An 18587-nucleotide genomic window follows, 5' to 3' on the forward strand; every position below is an offset into this window, starting at 1 on the left:
TCATAATTAAAGGAAGTATTAAATTCTAGTCAGAGGTTAAGGAAAATAAAGATGTAATTATTTTCCACCAATTTTCACAGATCCCCTGATGCCCGTTGCAGAGCAAATCTGGAGAGAATTGCCAGTGTGACTGCATGCCATTTAAATACCTATTACAAGTTGTGGTCTTGCAGTCTGGAGGGAATGAAGGGATTTCAGCATAAAATCAAGCGAAAACTCCAAGCTACTTGGGAAATAACTCAGGTGTATGGCCTACCCTGAAAAGCTCTGCAGATCATACGGAGGCCAAGGTTGGGAGGCCAGTCCCGTAGGGCTGCAGCTGGAATACAGCCGTCCCCAGAGAGTGGCTGCCTGCCTCCCTACCCAGCCCTGGACCCAGAGAGAGGCTGAGGCAGGAAGAATGATACAAGGCCACAGTGTCCCAGGACTTATGCTCTATACCTCTCCTCTCCACTCAGAGCCACACGTCTGAGCATTTCGGAAGGGGAAGGAAGAGACTTATAGATCTATCCCACGTCTATCTCCCTCTGCACAACACCATCACAGGATCCTCCAGCTTTTGCTTGCATACCTCCAAAGACAGGAAGCTCACCCCCTCATTAGGAGGAAGAGCTGTCTCTGTTCCAGTTCCAAAAAGCCTTAGTTGACTTCCTAGAAAACAAGTGCATCAGTGGGTGTAGAGTGCGGCACAGGTGAAGGTCCTACTTTGTGCTTCGAACAGGCAGAGGGAGAGGGGCTCCATGGGCTGTGTGTCTGCCCTTCCTGGGGCTCTCAGGGACTCCAGATGGGCTCTCTGCGGTCCTCCCCAGAGCCCTATCTGGCAAAGTCTGATGTCAGGAACCCCACCTCCCTTTCTAATGTTCGTCCCAGGCTCCCCCTGGCCCACAGCTGATCTCCTGCCCTCCCCTCCCCGGGCTGCAGGATCTCTCTGGGGCTCCTCCTTCCTCACTCTGCCCGAGGACTCCCACTCTTGGATGAGCCCGTGCTTCCTTCTGTCCTCCTTGCCCCCACGGACAGGCACCAGGCCCTTCTGGGTTTTGGGGTGGGCGCATAGGGGTTAAACAACCTGGGCTCCAGTGCCAGGGCTCCTGGGTTCAGTCCTGGCTTCTGCACTCTGCAGCCTAACCTCACTGGGCCTCATTTCCTCAGCCCTAAAATGGGGATAATGTCACATAGTACCTTCCTTGTAGGGCCGATGTGGGGAAATAAATGTTTGTTTTTGTTTTTCTTACTAAACACACAGCCTACCTTTGGGGAAGGCCCTGAAAGCCCAGGGTTCCCCTCTTTCACTGGCTCCCTGAACACCTACAGGTATTTGCATCGGAAGCTAATAACCAGGGAGACTCCGGGGCATTACCTGGAAATGACCTACTCTGGGCATTTCCTCACAAGGAAACTTCTAGAAAGTTATGAAGACTCTCTCTCCTTTAAAGTACTTAGCCCCATGTACCTATCATTAAAAATTCTTTACCATGCGCCCTGATATGTGTATATCATTTATGAATGATGTGTAGGTACTATTCTGCTAATATACTCATGTGTGTTATAAAACAAATACAAAAATAGGATTTAAAAAGGATGAGATAAAAGTAAAAGTTATCTGAGGGTCTAGTATTTTCTTCCCGACCACGGTGGATGGTCTTGCTGACCATTGGGGTATACAAATCCTACTTTGGAGACCCCAGCACCTCCAAAATTTTGTTTTGGTTTTAAACATTCAGAGAGCTATAGTGGCGGTGATATGGACTGAGTGAGCCCAGTGCTGAGAAGCAATACTGTGCAGAGTACTTGTGATGATTAACCCTAAGCCTGAAACCACAGGGATTAATCCCTACAGGGATGGGCAGAGGAGGAGACAGACCGAGGCCCAGGGTCATGCGGCCAGCACAGTGAGGCTGAAACCCAGGCCACTGGGCATGGCTCCTTCCTGGTTCGCTCCCAACCCCACAGTGTTTGGAGAGGCGAAGGAGGGGAACAGGAGGTCACAGGAAGGGGGGGCATGACCGGGGAGGAGCAGGACTATTATGGCGCCAATGGCAGGAGTCTGGGTTCATATCCAAACTCACAGGGGCCCCGGTTGCTCCTTCTCCAGCTGGTCCCTGGAGGCTGAGCCAGGAGACCCTCTGGGACTGGCTTCCTACCTGCAGCCAGGTTCTTGGGCAGGCCCCAGTCTGGGGGATGCGGGCCCAGGCGGCTGAGCCAGCAGCCCGAGGCTTTCCTGCTGCTGCTGCTGCTGCTGCTGCTGCTGCTGCTGCTGCTGCTGACCAGAGGGTGGCAGTCGCTGTCCACCCACGGCCACTTGGCGTCCCTGCCCTCCTCCGCTCCTCCAGACCCCGGAGGCAGCAGTTGCTACTCTGAGTCATTATGGGACCCCAAGCAGAGGCCTCTCAGGGCTAACATTCCTCAGAACACAAACATGGCCTCACGTTTGTACGCCCCCTAACAAACGGGATGGGGGTGGGGGTCAAAATACCATGACTTCTGGTTCCCAGCATCACCTGGAAACTCGTTCAGACGGAAAACTTCGCGGGCTCCACCCCAGACCTGGGGTGTTTCAACCAGCCCTTCAGGGTGACTGTGATGCAGGCCAGCGGGCGAGAGCCACTGCTCTCCACCGAGTGAGAGGACACAGAAGGAAAGCCAGGCGCCAGCACCCTGGAGTGGTACGGCAGTTCCCACAAAGCCCGGGTGCGGAGCGTGCAGACCCCACATCAGTTGGGCCCCCGGAGACCCAGCTGTGGGACTCCCAACTGTGAGCCCTGCAAGTGCGGGCAGGGAGATCCCCCAAGAGTTGGGTCGGGGTGGGGGGCGGCTGAGGCCCTCCCATCCCCTCCGCACACCTGACCAAAGGTCGGTGGCCTGCGGCACGGCCTGGGCGTCTGGCTTTCCTGCACTTAACTATTCATGGTGGTTCCCCGGTGGTTCCTTGACTTGATTCCTCAGCTGCTGGCCACGGTTTGCTGTCACCTCCTGCCTCAGTGTCTGCCACTCGTTCCGTATGGAGCCGGGCTGGGGCTCACAAAGGGTCCCGTGGAATCCCTGCCCCCAAGGAGCCAGGGCTCCAGACCCTCCTCAGAGCCTCAGCAGGGCTCCGCCTTCTAGTCAGAGGTCTAGAAATTTTGTCCCCATTTTGTGGAAGAGAGACGTTGGCCCCGAGAAAGCGCAGGGTGAATCCAGAGCACCCAATAAAGCCGTGGCGGAGTGGGGACCAGAACCCAGGCCCCTGAGGACACATGCAGCCTGCCTCCCTGACCCGAGCACAAGGACGAGGACAGAGCCCTGCCTCCAGCAGCCTCCAAGAGCAGAGGAAGGAGGAGCAGGGTCCTTGCTTCGTGCTGGTAAGTGTTTAATAACAGGGTCTGGGGTGGTGGGGGGGAGTCAAAGCCGGTTTACAGCAGACGCGGATTCCTGTGGTGGGTGGTTTCCAGTTCCTGCCCTGGTATCGCTGAGCACACGTGCACACGTTGGAGTGAGGACACGAGGACTGGCTGCGTGCCGGTCCAGAGCCCCCAGCTCTGAAACACTCCGCGGCTGTCGCCCTTCCCCGCCCCCCGCCCCAGTGCTTGGGGTGAACGCGCCCTGTGGTGTCCCCCTCGGAGGCTCTGCCGGGAGGGGTGTCCTCTAGGGACAGCTGGGAGGGTGTCACGGACTGTGAAGGAGCTGGGGGATACAGGCTCTTCATCAGGTTGGGGGAGTCAGGGGGCTGACAGCGGGCTGGGCTGTGGGGAAAACCCGGGGCTCCAAGAGGAGCACTCACTGCCTTGTGCTTTCCAGGGGATGCCGCACACCCTTCCCTGTGGGTCTGGGAGGCCCTTGCAGGCCAAGCAGGTGCTAGCTCCAAGCCAGAGGCGCCGGGGGTCCTGTCCCGGATGCACTCATGAAGGACCGTGGGGACAGCCCGGCTGCCTGAAACCTATCCCTCCCACACCCCGAAATCAGTGGGGTCGCCGAGGTCCAGGCCACGTGCTGGACGTGAGCCTGAACTGCACGCTGGTGACTGAGCTAGGGTCTGCTTTCCTCCTCGCTTGCCCCTGAACCAGGAGAGACAGAGACAGAGAGAGGGAAGAGAGCAGAAGAGTTAAAGCGCATGGAGAACTTCCTGCGTGGTTACAGGTGACAGGTGACAGGTCGGTCTGTTGGCAGCTTCCCCACTGAGTGGAGCCCCGCCCCAGGGTCCCATTCAGCCAGGGCTTCAGCCAGCTTGGCCCAGTGACAGCCCCCCCCCACCCCAAATCTCTGCCTCTGTCTTCCCTCCTGGGGAGCCACTGCACACTCACCCCCAAGGGTGGCAGATTAGGGCCCGTTTGGGGGGGGCTGGACAAGGGAGGATGGGAGCCATGGGAAGTGGCTTTTGTCCCTGAGGGACAGTCCTGAGACACCCATCACCAGGCTCTACAGAAGGTCCCGCAGTGCTGGGCCCTGCTCAGCCCTGGGGACCGGGTGCTGGAAGAAGGTCTGGGGCCAGGGTGCCTGCCGGGAGTTGGGGGGTCTATAAGGAGGCAGTGCTTGGTGAGCGGGGGTGCCCGTGAACACTCACCGTGTGGGTGTTAGGGGCTGGTTGCTACTGGAGGTGTCCTGTGCCAGCAGAACTGGGTTCTTCTCCAGACACAGATGTAGGTGGAAAGAAACTCACCCAGGCCCTCCAACTGGAGAATCAGGGAGGGCAGGTCAAGGGGGAGCTATGCACTCCGAGCACTCAGTCATGAGGTGAGGCCTGCCCAACGAAGACCTCCAGAGGACAAGGGTGAGGAGGCTGTGCCCACGGAGCAGCTCAAGGGTGACAGCATCTTTGAGCGGGGGCCGGGGGGGAGTCAGGGCTGGGGTCGGGGAAGTGCTGAGCAGTGCTGGCCCGAGGGCTGGATGTGGGCTCTGACTTGGGGATGGGTCACAGGTGTCTGGACATACGGGGGGGGGGGGGGTCTGTCTCACAGTCAGGACTGTTCTGCAGGACAGGGGCTGCTTCAGTGGGGTGAGCCCCCTCCCAGGGGACACACAAGCCAAGGCTGAGCAGCGGGACGCGGGGGCAGAATGCACCCCCAACCGCAGTGCTGCCTCCCAGGCCCTCCCCCACCCTCCCTCCCCCACCCTTCCCTTCCAGTCCCGATGCCCCCGTTGCCGAGCCCCCAGCAAACAGATCCTGGGGACTTTGCTGGCAGAATCCTAAGACCCAGGCAAAGTCACCCCCTTCCCAGCGTGCATTCAGGGCCTGGCATCTGGGTGCGGCCCTGCATCTCTGGCCTGCAGGCAGTCCCCACAACCAGGCGCATCTCCCTTCAGCACTGTCTGCTAATCCCTGTGCAGCACGGGGGCCCTCCGGGGCCCAGAAGGTTCCTTTGCACCTTTCCTGCAGGTCCTGGAGTAGAGAGACAAAGCCGTTCCACAGGGAAGGAGGAAGGGGGGGCAGTGCTAGGGTTAGACGCGTCCAGTGATGAGACAGTGCGGTTCCTGGGCTGTAGGGACCGTGCCCAACAAGGGACCGGGGCTCCATAACCTAGGCGCAGGGCCTGTTGCCAGAAGGGACAGAGTGGGGGCAGGGCCAGCGCTCTGAAATGTCCATGACAGCAGGCTGACAGTGGGGTGGAGGGTGAGGATTGCAGGAGGGGCAATCGAGGGGAGCCGATTGCTAGGAGGGGCTACAGGCAGAGACATAGCAGCCACGTGCAGGGGCGTTCAGTGAGGCCTGCTGGCAGGTGGCCTGGGCAGCTGAGGACAGGAAGCCACACTGTTCCTTTGCACAGTGCCTCTCTCAGGGGCCTGGGGCTGGTGGCCTCTGGGTCTGCCCATTCTGGAGCCCACCCTGACCTGCCCTCCTGCCCCTCCTGGTTCCCCGGCCCCCTCCACCCTCGTGCCTGAGCCAGAGCAGGGCCCAGAGGCAGCGCAGGGTAGGGACACACACTCAGTATAGGGCTGGGTCCTAACCCGGGCTTGGCCACTTCTCAGAGACTTCCGTTGTCTCATGGGTCCCAGGTTGTTACGAAGGTTAGTAAGGTGGCTGTGTCACACCCGGCACCGTCGTGGCCCCCGAGAGTCCCTATAAACAGGAGCTGCTGGCGGCTGACTTTTCAGTTCTTGTCTCAATCTTCCATGTTGCTGAGAGGCAAACCGAGGTCTACAGAGAGGGCGTGACTGACGGAGGACCCCGCAGGGGCGGCAGAGGCAGGCGTGAGCTGGGCCCCGATGCCCCGCACGCAGCCCTCTGCCCCCTCCAGTGCAGGTCGCAGGGCCAGCTCTGGCCGGCCCCCCCCCCCCCCCACCTTGGTATTCACTGCTCCGAGAGGGGATTCAGGGCCCTGGCTGGCTGGTGGGGGGTGGGGGAGGGGGATGGTGGGGAAGGGAGGGCTGCCACCTTGCTGCGTGCGTGTCACAGCTGTCCCTGGGACCCCGCGTCCTTGGCCACACGTCCGCAGACTCTCTGCTCTGACCCAGAGGGCACCGAGCCCTGGCCTGGCCAGAGATCATTCTGCCCTCAACGTGGCTCCCTGGGCCTCTGGGGACCGCGTTGCCACTCGGCAGCGGACGCCTCAGTAGACCCCTTGTCAGTTAATTCGGCAGCTCGGTGTCCGGGGCAAGTGGTCTTTGAGAGGCATAATATGTCCACGTCAGAAATGAGTTATGGGATTCTCCATGGGGCTGTGGCCATGCCTCCCTCTCCAGTCCCTCCCCGAGAGGTTTGCTTTGTCATTAGCCCCTGTGTTTGCGTGTGTCATTGCCCCCCCCTCCCCAGTCAGCGGGTGCCCACAGGGGACTCATTGGAGGCCCATTATCGGTGTGGGTTGGGAGGGATGATGCGGGGGTGATGGGGGTCGGCCCATCTGCACACACATGAGGCCCTTTGTCTCAGGCGTGGTGGGGAAGATGAATGAGGCCTGTCTAGGCCTCTGCCGCCTGGGGGACATCAGGGGCCGGGGACAGACCTCGGGCTGGGCGTCGGGTAGAAAGTGGCCTGCGCTCACTTCTGTGGACAGAACCAGATCAAACAGGTTTGAGCAGAGATAGCTGAAGGGGGCGGGAATGAAGAGGAAGCCAGCAAAGCCGGACGAGTCAGGAGGGGCTTCTGCCCACCTGTGCTGGATTCCCCCCGAAGCTGATGGAACCTGTGGAGCCGGGGGTCCCCTCTGTCTTGTGCTCAGTCCAGGCCGACGTAGATGCCTCACGGTGGGGTGGGGAAACCGAGGCCTGAGAAGGCCGGGGGCAGGCCCGAGATCTCTTCAGGAATCAGCAGCAGGGCCAGGAAATGCAGACATCTCCCCCACCGGGTGACGGCTCGAAGTGAAGGTGTAGGTTCTGGGAGCAAGAATGGGGCTCCTGCCCATCGCTGAGGTGTTAGGGGCTGAGCCTGAAGGTGGGCTGGCCTGTGGATGCAGGGAGCTGTCTTGTTTCACAGATTTGAGCAGAGCCGGCCACACAACAGTGAGGGGACGTGGAGGCCTAAAACCGGGGAGCTGCTACAACATGGGTGGAGACCTACTCGGTGGTCACCAACCTTCCGTGCTTCCCCATGGTCGCAGGGCACAGTCCCGACCCCTTGGCTTGGCTCCTGAGGCCCACTGTGACCGTCCTCTGCCCACCTCCCACACCCACCTTGCGAGGGCAGCTGGTCCAGCCGCTGGAGACCATTCCTCTGGACTCACGCACACTGTTCCCAGTGCTGACCCCTGGTGACCTCACTCCCCGCACTCTGAGAGCCCCCCTTCCGTGTCTCTCCTCCCACCGGATCACACACCCACGCCTCACCGGCTCCCCGGTCCCCACGCCAGTGGAGGCGCCCGGTGAACAAAGGGAGGGAGGAATCGAACCACCAAGGGCCCAACGCTTTGGGGACGCACTTCTGGCGTGCTTGCAGAGGACCTTCACGGGGTGCTTCCCTCTGTCCTAGCGATCTCCGTCCTGGGACAGTTTCTTAAGGAAACAACCCAAATCGCAGAAGGAAAAACCCTCTGAGACACAGATGTGCCACCCAGCGCCCCTCATGCCGTTAGCAGTGGGCGAGCGCTAAGTGTCCAATGGAAGGTCTCACTGTAAGTAAACAGATATGCGTCCTGCTGGCGTTCACGCGGGGGACCCCAAGCCGGCGGGGACAGCGGCAGGGACGTGTTGGCTCTAGAGTGGTCGGTGTTACGGCTGCACTGGGCCTGAAGCACCGGGTTGCTTGTGCTGTGGTTGCACAGCTGCACGGGCGAGGCCGACCTGCTGGCTCTTGCCCCGTCAGTTTCCGTGGTCTCACGAGGCCGCCTTACGCTCACCTTTTGCACCTGGTGGGACAGCCCCTCCTCTCTGTCCTTCCTTTTCGAAGCCGTCTCGCTCATCCTGGTATCTTATTCTTCCATATAAGTTGTAGAGCCAACCTGCCAAAGATCCTGTTAGTATTTGGGTTGGGCTCCAGTCGAATTTACAGCGTATTGTTGCGAGAGAACCAATCTATGGTATTGAGTCATCGTAGTATTAGTTCTGAAAATCAACAACAAAGTGACGAGGACACCACATGGCATAACTGCTTACGCTATAACGAAGGGGAAAATAGAATATTTTAGTGTTTAAAATATGTAGACATATTTGTTAAAAGGGGGACACTGACAAACCTTGGCATATCCCCCAAAGGGAGAGCAGGCTGAGGAAGCAAGCTGGCAGCGGGCGCGCCTGGCGGGTCCGGTCCAGCCTGGAACCCTGTGGCTCTGAGGTTCCAGCACTGAGCTGAGAAGCCCCTCTGTGCCTGTGTGACGCGGAGCCCTTGGGACTTGCCCCCGAGGGCTGCCTTGGGGGATGGGGCCAGGCCGAGTGGACTCAGAGAGCGGCCACAGCTCCCTGAGAGCAGAGCCCCATCCAGGGAGGGGGACGACAGACCACAGGGGACATGAAGTCGCTCGTGGATTCCTGACCTCCTCCGACCCCTTCACAAATCGCACACAAGACCTCGTGGCCTGCAATGTGAACCTCCAGGTCAGGCTGGCCCCTTGCGTGGCTGTTTCCAGGTTAACAGTGCTGGTGACCATCCTGGTCTCACAGACTGCAAACACCTGATCGGAGGAGGGGCTGGTGGCCAAGCTGCACAGAGGGGACCCTGGGGCAGCTCGAGGGGGGGTGGTGACCTGCTCAAAGCCACGTGGCAGGAGAGCCACGCAGCCCGCGTCCAACCAGGCCTCCCCCAGGCTCCATCCCCGACCCCACGGCGTTCTGCAGTTTTGAAGTGCTTGGAACAATAAAGACGTTTCCCAGGCGGACATGGTTCTCCCACCACACCCCCCACCCCACACACAAGGTAAAGCCTCCAGGACCGCTGTGTCAGCCCTCAGGGGCGATGGATGTGTCAGGGCAGAGACAAGATGGATGGGTCGTCCTTAATGAGCCGGTCAGAGTCCCCATCATGGGCTGGGGGGCGGGTGGCTCTAACGACCGCTGGGCCCGGCCTCCCTGAAGATGGACAGTCCAACCACACCATCCTTCATCTGTGCCCCCAAAATGACTGTGGCAGGGACACCCACCCCATCTTCTAAGGTCCACTCTCCCCGTCTCTGAGGCATGCACGCTAGGGGAGAACAGAAATATCAGAGCCTCATCAGGAACAAGCCAAAGGCAGAATCAATCACTTCAAGAGGGGAAGGAGGCAGGAACCCCACCCTGAGTGCCTCCCTCACCTTGCAAAGCCAGGCGCTTCCCCGCAGAACTTCCTGGGACTACGATTTTGCTTCTTTCCACCACGGAAAGGCAGGACGCACAGACTGATCCAAAGCCTCAGACAAAGGCCCCCTGACCATCATTACCACCTGCCCATCCCAGGAAGGGGACAGATGAGGCCTCTGCTAGGCTGTTCAGACCCCAAGGCCTCCCACGGGGCCCGGGCTCCCGAGAAGCCGCGTCAATTGGGACCAGGCTGCAGACGCACAGCATCCAGGCCTCCACCTCCCCTACTCCCTCCTCTCCCCACCCCCCGCCCCCACCCCGGTGAGGAACAGGGCAGACAAAGGCCTGGGGAGGGAGGGAAGTACGCAGCCCCCAGAACAGCTGCTATAGAGGCAAGCGAGCGTGTGCAACCGGCCTGAGAACCGCATGCGGGAGCTCGTCTCCTCGCTGGCCGTCTCTGAGGTCCGCTCTGTAGCAGGCCCGGCTGGGCTCCGGGCCCCGAGACTGCTCGCAGACTGCGGGCAAGATGGACGTATAAATGAATAGGGCGAGCGCTCTGGTCTGCCAGGGGCTGTTGGGGGGGGGGGGGCGCGGGGCAGAGGCAAGTGTCGGGAAGCTTCCGGATTTGGGGTCCTGTGAGCCGGGTCTGAACCATGAGGGGTTTGCCAGGCAGACAGAAGGGAGATCAGCACAAAGCGTGGAAGGGGCACGTGGTTTCAGGGGGCGGCCGTGGGGGACCTGAGGCCAGGCGGGATGCAGGGCCCAGGTCACGAAGGCCCTTGGGGCCCTTGGGCAGATTCTGAGGCTGGGGCACTGAGGAGCGGTTTCAGGGTCGGGAGGGGCTGCTTGCTGAGAATGAGGATGAGGCCACCGGGGCAGCAGCTGAGGGGACACGGGTGCCAGTTCCGTGAGGGCAGGGAAGGCCCGTCCTCTCCCCGGAGCCCGTGTCTGTGTGTCGGGTGGTGCCCCACAAGGTCAGCCTGGGCCCTGGTGAGGGTGCAGGGGCAGCTTCTGACGGTGCTCCAGGTAGACCCCCGGACTGAGGATGTGCCGGAGAGCTGGCCCCGCTCCCCACCACGTGGCCACCAGCCGTGGCTGCAGCATCCTGGCAGCCAGTGGTGGTGGCGGGGCGGGGGGGGGGGGGGGGGGGGGGGGGGTACGGTGGGGGGTCTACGGAGAAGTGCCCTCCCTTTGTTCCCACACTAATAATCCCCTCAAGCAAACCAGGGAACGGAGCTGAATGAGTCAAGTGGTTCCTTTCCAAACCCTGCGGCAGAAAAAGGCCGCAGCTCAGGGTCGCCGGGTGCACCGTACCTGCCAGCCTCCACTGCTGCTGGGCGACTCCCTTTCCCTCGGGGTGTTGGTTCCCCACCTGCGCAGGGACAGAGTTCCTAGCTCTGACCGCGTCACACCTCCCCCTGCGCATACAACCACATTCACCCTGTGAGCAATTACCGTGTGCACAAGAAGGACGCTAAAACTGACCAATGACCCGGCCAAGGTCAGCGAGCACATGTCAGAGCCTGGAAAAGGACCCCGGTCTCCTGTTCCCACATCTGCCCCTGTCAGAGTGACGGTATCTGCCTCGTTCACCCTGGTGGGAAGGTGCCCAGGAGTTGTCCGGTTTCCGTGTGCGTATTTGTTTCCAAGTGGGGGGTGGGGCGGAGTCATGCCTTCCCTTGGGGTCCTTCCCTGCTCCCTGGAACAGCCAGCCTGGTCAGGCCTCTGCCCCTGGGGGGGCCACTCCTCAGAGGCCCCTCGACTAACTGCGGGTCCAAACAACGTGGCCTGTGATTTCTGGCCTGGGAAGGGGAGGTGGGCTGTGCCCAGGGCCCCCTGGGATGATGCCCCATCCTGCGTGGGCACCGGGGCATGGGCGGCGCTGGGAGGGGTCGAGCTGCCTGGCGGCTGGCTCTGCCCGGGAGATGCTGGCAGGCCGAGGGGGGCTGGGAATGCTCAGCTGAGGTAACAATACAGCCCATGAATCATATTTACAAACACTCCAGTGAGCAGGGGAGGGACGTTAATTAAATATTCACATCCTGCAGGGCCTCAGGGAGCCCTGAGGATGAGGACATGATTGTGCCCGGCAGGAAGTGTGGTGCTGCCGGAATGCAGGCTGTCCTGGGGCTCCTTCGGCAGCCTGGCGGGTCTTATTACAGTGATTAATTTCGAGTTATCAGCAGTAATGCAATCACCATCACAGGCCAGGAAAGCCCTCTTCATCACTCACAGCCCAGGCTGGGGCGGCCTCGGAGGAAGAGGGGCCTTGTCGCTGGGGGGGGAGGGGAGAAGGAAGCCAGCGTCCCAGCTCCCGCCTTCCCCAGAGGGGCCACCGGGTCTGCAGACCTAGGCTGGCAGAGGCCGGAGGCCGCGGCCCCTCAGGTGGGGCTCGCGGAGCGCACCCAGCTGCCTCATTGATTGGACAGAAGCCCCCGGACATGTGGGGAGGCTGAGGCAGCTGCAGGAGCCCGGACACACGCCCCACATCCGTCAGTCTCGATTAAGGAGGGCCGCCGGAATGGGGGAGGCTCTCCAGCCACGGCAGCATTGTCCCGGAGACGCCTGGCCGGGGCCGAGGGAGGAGGAGGTGGGCGTCGCTCTCGTCTGAAAAACCATTAATCCCGAGACGGTGATTGAGCCCCCGTGACGGGCAGGCATTGTGCTGTGCTTGCACGTGCCGCACGAGGGGCAGCAAGAGGTGATTGATCAGGGACGAATGGGTGTCGCTTTCTTTATGGACTTTCAAAGGCACCATTTGGCATCCTGAGCGGGCGATCGATGAGAGGCAGCTGACCGCCCTGTGGCCACCTCCAGGCAGCAGGTGGATGGGCCCACGTGGCGGACGGTCGGAGGGCCTCTCTGTCGCCTGCTCTACCCTGTTAGCAAGGCCAGGGCCCTTGCCGGTGCAGGGCTGCTGGCCATCAATTTACCCTCTCCTTTTGCACTGAACGGGAGGCTGGGACCGTTGCCGTGTTTCCTGATAAATTATAGCCGCCGGCCCCCAGCCCTGCAGCCCAGAGGATCCCAGCACTCGTATAAATCAGACTGGTGAAAGCTGAGGCTGTCATTTTCAAGAGCAGGGCATTCACTCATTCAGCAAACCTTCACGGAGTGCCCGCTAGGTGCCCGGGCCTGTGCTGACTGTAAGACCGGCGTGGTCTCAGCCTGCCAGCGGGCTGGACAGACACACCAGCACGCATGACAGGTGCCAAGGGGGCCTGCTGGAAGGAGCCTGGACTCTGGACCCAGCTCCGTCACCTCCTGTGTGATTTGGGCCGGAGGCTCAGCCCCTCTGAGTCTTGGTTCCTTTACCTGAAAAGGAGCCACAAGGACACCTAGCTCCCAGGACGGTGGTAGGAATTACGTGTCCATGTAGCACAGGGCCAAGCCCGGTGCCTGGCACCTGGGGGCCCTGTAGATGGTGAGTTCCCTCTTTCTCCTCTGCCCCCGCTGCCTGTGGTGAGCCCACCCTGGACCGTGGGAGGCAGAGGAGGGATGCTGGACTCCACCTGGGGTGGACAGGGAAGGAAGTGCCAGCGGGAGACAAGGGGTACGACTTCAAGAATAGGGGCTGAGGGGGGCACTTGGGTGGCTCAGCCAGTTGAACGTCTGACTCTGGCTCAGGTCAGGATCTCTCTGTTTGTGGGTTCAAGCCCACATCGTGGGCTCTGTGCTGACAGCTCAGAGCCTGGAGCCTGCTTCGGATTCTGTGTCTCCCTGTCTCTGCCCCTTGGCTGCTCACACTCTGTCTCTCAAAAATAAATAAAAACATTAAAAAAATTTTAAAAAGAATACGGTCTGGGGAAGAGCGGGGATTGTAAGGGCATGGGGTGTAGGGGAGAAACAGGGGTACCTGGAAGACAAGGAGACAGAGGAGGGGCTCATGGAGGGTGCAGGGTGCTGAGAGAAGAGCTGGGAACTGTACCAGCCACGAGGAGCTCAGAGGGCTGGTCCCACCACCGCCTGCAGGACCAGGGGCTGGGACGCTAAACTGTCTGTTGCAGTGGCTCAGGCCTGGGGCCTAGCCTGGGAAGAAGCATCAGTGGGCTTTGGGGCTGGAGAGAAGGCAGCTGAGCCACAGGAGGGGCTGGCGGGGCAAGCAGGCCCACAGCAGGGACACACACGGCCGGGAGGGTCACCTGGAAAGGGCCCAGTGTCCACCCCGGACCTCAGCATCCCCCTCAGACACAGGCTCACAGGTGGAGGGAGGATTCGGGGACCCGAGCAGACATGGCCCACGCAGAGAGAACTCCCCAGAGCACACAGGTGACAACAGTACAGATCGGGACACGCCGTGGACACACACAGTCTGCAGCCGGGGAAACACAGCATACGAAGCACAGAAAACACAGTCACGGAGCAAGTGCATCCGGACAGACCACAGCAGGGTGACCCGTTCATCCCGGTCTGTCCATGACTTTCTCACTTCACCTCCGAAGCTCCCGGGTCCCGGGAACCCCTCGGTCCCAGGCAAACCAGGACCGCTGGTGACCCCAAGTCGGAGACACGCAGACACACGTGGCCTGACACACTGAGTCGCACACAGAACAGAGACCAAGCTCACACCCGCACATACCCAGGGACGGGCACGTAAAGGCCGGGACGCGCACACGTACACATGCACACGTGCACACACCTACACCTACACCACTGAAACAAAGGCCAAGCACATCTTAGAAAGGGGGAAATCAGCCGTCGCATCAGTGGCCAGTGGGACGTGGTCCCTGCTCTGATGTCACGGACACGCTTCAGACCTGGAGGAACAGGAGCGAGCAACCGCGGCGGGCCCCACACCATGCTGTAGACACCCGACACCTGCATGTAGTGCTTGTCCTTCAGTGGTGTCCCCGACAGGCAGTCAGTGTCCCTCTCAGGTGGTGTCCCCAACAGGCGGTGTCCCCGACAGAGTGTCCTCCAGCAGGAGAGGCAGCCTTCCCAGCTCCTCCGTGACACCCTCAGGCTGGCTCCCAGCTCTCAGACCCCTGCTCTCCTGCTGCAGCCTACGGGACATCCCCTTACCTTTCCCTGCCTTTCGAGCCACCAGGCTGTGCTCTTGCTGCTGCCTCGGTCTGAGATGTTCACCCGGCAAACTCAGAGCCCTCCAGCTTCCCTAGGTGTCCCCTTCCCTGAAGGCTCCCGGCCTGACCCTGGCACAGTCCTTCCTTCCTGCTCCTGCGTCACGTGGACGCTCCCCTGTCCCTCTGTCCCTGGGCCTGTCCCTCTTACTAGGGGCTGGCTTGCTACTCGACTTCCCTCTTCCCCTCCACCTCATGGAATTTGGGGGCCAGCCTCACACCTCAGCTTTTAGGAGCCTCAGACCCCGGATGGAGACAATCATGGATTCACACCCTGACTTCTTTGACCTTGAGTGAGTCACTTAACCTCTAACCCCCAGTTTCCAAATCTATAAAGTGGGTGTAATAACAACCCCCTTGGGTTAGTTTGAGAATTGCAGGCCCTTGGACAAAGTAGGTGCTTCATAAATATTTGATGGATGAGTGAAACCATCGCTCCAAGGACAAGCCAGAGCTCCAATGGGGGCTGGTGGACGAGCCAGGACTGAGAGGGGTGCACCGCCCTTGGTTTTCATGAGTTCCTTTTACCTCTTAGGGCAGACGTGGCTGGGATTTTCGTTTCCACGTCACAGAGGACGACACTGAGGCTCACCGTGCTTTGACTTGCTCCACAGGGAATGGGCTCTCGACGGCAGTCTGGGACTAATGCCCAGGTTGACAGAGTTGGACCTGCCACACCCCTTCCTCCGGCTCCGGGTTTTAAGCAGAGTTGTTCTCCGTAGGTTCAAAGGTCAGAAATCCCAGGTCCTGGAGATCTCCACAAGCCCGATGCCTGGGGCCGGCAGCCAGGGATGAGGGCCCCGCTCCACTTCATCGCTTGGCCAGGGGCCAGAAGCCCCCTCCATGTGCATGATGAGCCAGCAGAGTGGGGTGGTAAGAGCTCACATCTGGGGCCAGCCCTCCTGGGCTCACTGCCCAGATCTGTCCCAACCAGCTGATGACCTCCTGTGCTGCAGTCTCCTCACCAATGACTGAGTGCCACTCACGGGACAGCGGGATAGGATGAATGAATGCAAGTGTACGCGCGTGAGTACTCACGGGACGGCAGTGTAGGAGGGATGAACCCATACCTGCGTGTGTGAGTATTCATGGAGCACTTGCTCCCATGCCTGATACTTAGTAAAAGCCAAGAACTGTTAAGGACTTGTGTTTGTTCCTCTGTGGGACTCCGTGGTCGCCAGGACCGCCGCCGGCCTGGTGACACCCGCCATCCAGTGCTTCTTGCACTCTGTTAACCTGGAAGAAGCTCACCCAGAAGGGCAGGTGGGCGCCTACCCCGGCCTTGCCCCACAATCCAGGTCTTCTTTGTCCTGTTCTGCTGACTCCCAGATTGTCCCAGCAGTGTCCCCAGCCACCCCCCCTCCCCGCCACAGAGAGCTGTCCTGAAGACCCCCACTGGGACCCTCTCCAGAGTCCCCAGCTTTCAGGGACTGAACTCTGACCCCCATTCTTCCGGCATGAATTCGGCCTGCCTGAGGGCATGGGGCCAGGCCAACGGGCCCCTGGGAGGCTGGGGCTCTGGCCTGCCTCCAGGCAAAAGTAGCAAAGCTCAGCAAAAAGGCCAGGACGGAGGCAGGTCAGTGGCCTGGGGGGGAGCTGGAAACAAGGGGTCTGCAAAGGCAGAGAACAAAGGGGTCTTGGAGAGAGGGCCCAGGCCCCAGCTCCTGCTTCTGAGAAATCTGCATCAGGGGAGGAAACTCCAGGAATTGGCCTTACCCCAGAGGCAACAGCGGCCAGCTGAAGACAGCCGCCTTGGCCTGGACTCTGGGGTCCCTGGATCCCAAGGTGCCTGACCCTGAGGTGTCCACAGAGGGCTCATGGACTTGCCCCTGTGGGAGCCATGAGGGGCCCTGCCGATTTCCCGATCTCCCGATTTCCCGTCCAGGCACTGCTCGACCCGGCCCTCCCCGAGCTCAGCCCATTTATCTTCTGCCTGGACCTGCATCCAGCTCCTCACAGGCCAGCGCCTGGGCTCTCCGCCAGCCTCCGTCCGTCCTCCTTACAGGCCGCCAGAGGGACGGGTCCAAGACGCAATCTGACCAAGTCGCTTCTTACAATACCTCCTGTGGAATCGACCAAAGCGGCTTCTGCAGGAGGCTCCACGGGTGCGGGCTTCAAGCACCAGAGCCAGATGCGCGCGCTGAGGGCCCCTCTGAGATTCCTGATGTGTATCAGCACCTGAAGGGCTCCCTCATTCTCCCAAATGGCAGTCTTCATCTCTGCCTGCCTCCCTGCCGCCCCAGCAGCCCCAGGGCACACGCTCTCCAACCTCACAGGATGCGCAGGCCCCAAACCCTGGCCCCCACTGTCTGTTGTCCTCTCTGTCTCCCTGCGTCCGTCTGTTGGTTCGCACGTCTGCCGTCGTGCCCTCCCACCTCCACTCTGCGTGCTGGGGTCCGGGAGCTGTGGCATGGGCTTCCTCCCGGCGCCCTGGCAGTGTTACCCTCCCATGCGTTCCCGACACTGAGGCTGGGGCAGCTTCGCAAACGGACAACAGGACCACAGCTCACCTCTGCTCAAAACCCTTCCACGGGCCTCCACTCTGGGAACACTGCTTCGTGGCCCCGTGTGCTTCTGCTCACCTCCTGTCACCCCCTGCTAACCCCCTTCAGGCTATGCACTCCAGCCACGCAGGAAGACATGTGGTCCCCCAAATACAGGCACTGTTTCACAGCTCCCATCTCAACACACGTGGTTCTTTCTGATCACACCCCTCTGGATGGGCTCTGCATCCTGACCCAAGTCAGGCCAACCGCCTGCCTCTCGGGCGCCAGCAGCCCGATCAGCAGTGATCACAGATGGTTTAGGATCCCCCGCCCTGGTTAAACATTTGGACCCTCGAGACAGGATCTGGACCTTCAGTGGTCACTGCTCCCAGATCTAAGCCCAGTTCCCAGCTCAGAAAGGTGGTTGGCAGGAGTTGGTGAACAGAAGAGTCAAACTGGAGAAGGAATGAGGGATGGCAGGAAGGCTCAGAGGGGTAGGGCGATTCTGCCAACCTGTTTGAGGCCCAGGCCTGAGCTGGATCCCTACCCAGCAGGGACCGTGCAATGGATCCTGAGGCTAGGTCCACAGAGGCACCACGGTGGCAGTGTTTTCTCTGCCCTCTTCACTCTGGGTCCCCCAGGCCCAGTGACAGGAGCCTGCCCTCCCCTCCCTTTGCCCCCTGATGAGATTTCGGGCTCCTAAGAAGCCCTAGCCCCTTTTGTGTGTCCGGGCCACCTTCAAACGTCATGACTAAGCACCATAGGCTCACAAGGACCCAGGCCCACTTCCCCCAGAAATGCCGAACTGGCTGTGCCCTCCCCATTCCTGGACCCTGCTCCCACCCTTGGTGCCTGGACAATGCACCACCCGCTGTCTTCCCGTCACGGCAGCCCCAGCTGGAGGGTGGACGACTTCACGGGGTCCCTCTCACCCCATCCCTCCATTCTATTACCACGACCTCCTCCCTCCTCTTCTCCTCTCCCCCTTTGCCTAGCCACTGCCTCTGCTTCAAGACCTGCCAGTCACGTGCACGCTTCACCCACAGACTCGCTCATCCTCAGGGGCTTTCCCTATGGTCCTGACTCCCAACTCTGCTGCCCTCCAGCCCCTCCAGCTCCTCCCCAGCCCTGGTCTTAAGATGGCAAAAGCCTAGGGGCGCCTGGGTGGCTCATCGGCTGAGCGTCCAACTGTTGATCTTGGCTCAGGTCACGATCTCACAGCTTGTGGGTCTGAGCCCCACATCAGGCTCTGTGTTGACAGCATGGAGCCTGCTTGGGATTCTCTCTCTCTCTTTTCTCTCTCTGCCCCTCCACTGCTCACGTTCTCTCTCAAAACAAATAAACTTTAAAAACATATTTGAAAAAACTTGCTGGGGAGCAGTGTTGGGTGGGGGTGGAGGCTTGC

The sequence above is a fragment of the Puma concolor genome, chromosome B3 (assembly GCF_028749965.1).
Source record: "Puma concolor isolate L17-30 chromosome B3, mPumCon1.1.hap2, whole genome shotgun sequence".
NCBI lineage: Eukaryota > Metazoa > Chordata > Mammalia > Carnivora > Felidae > Puma > Puma concolor.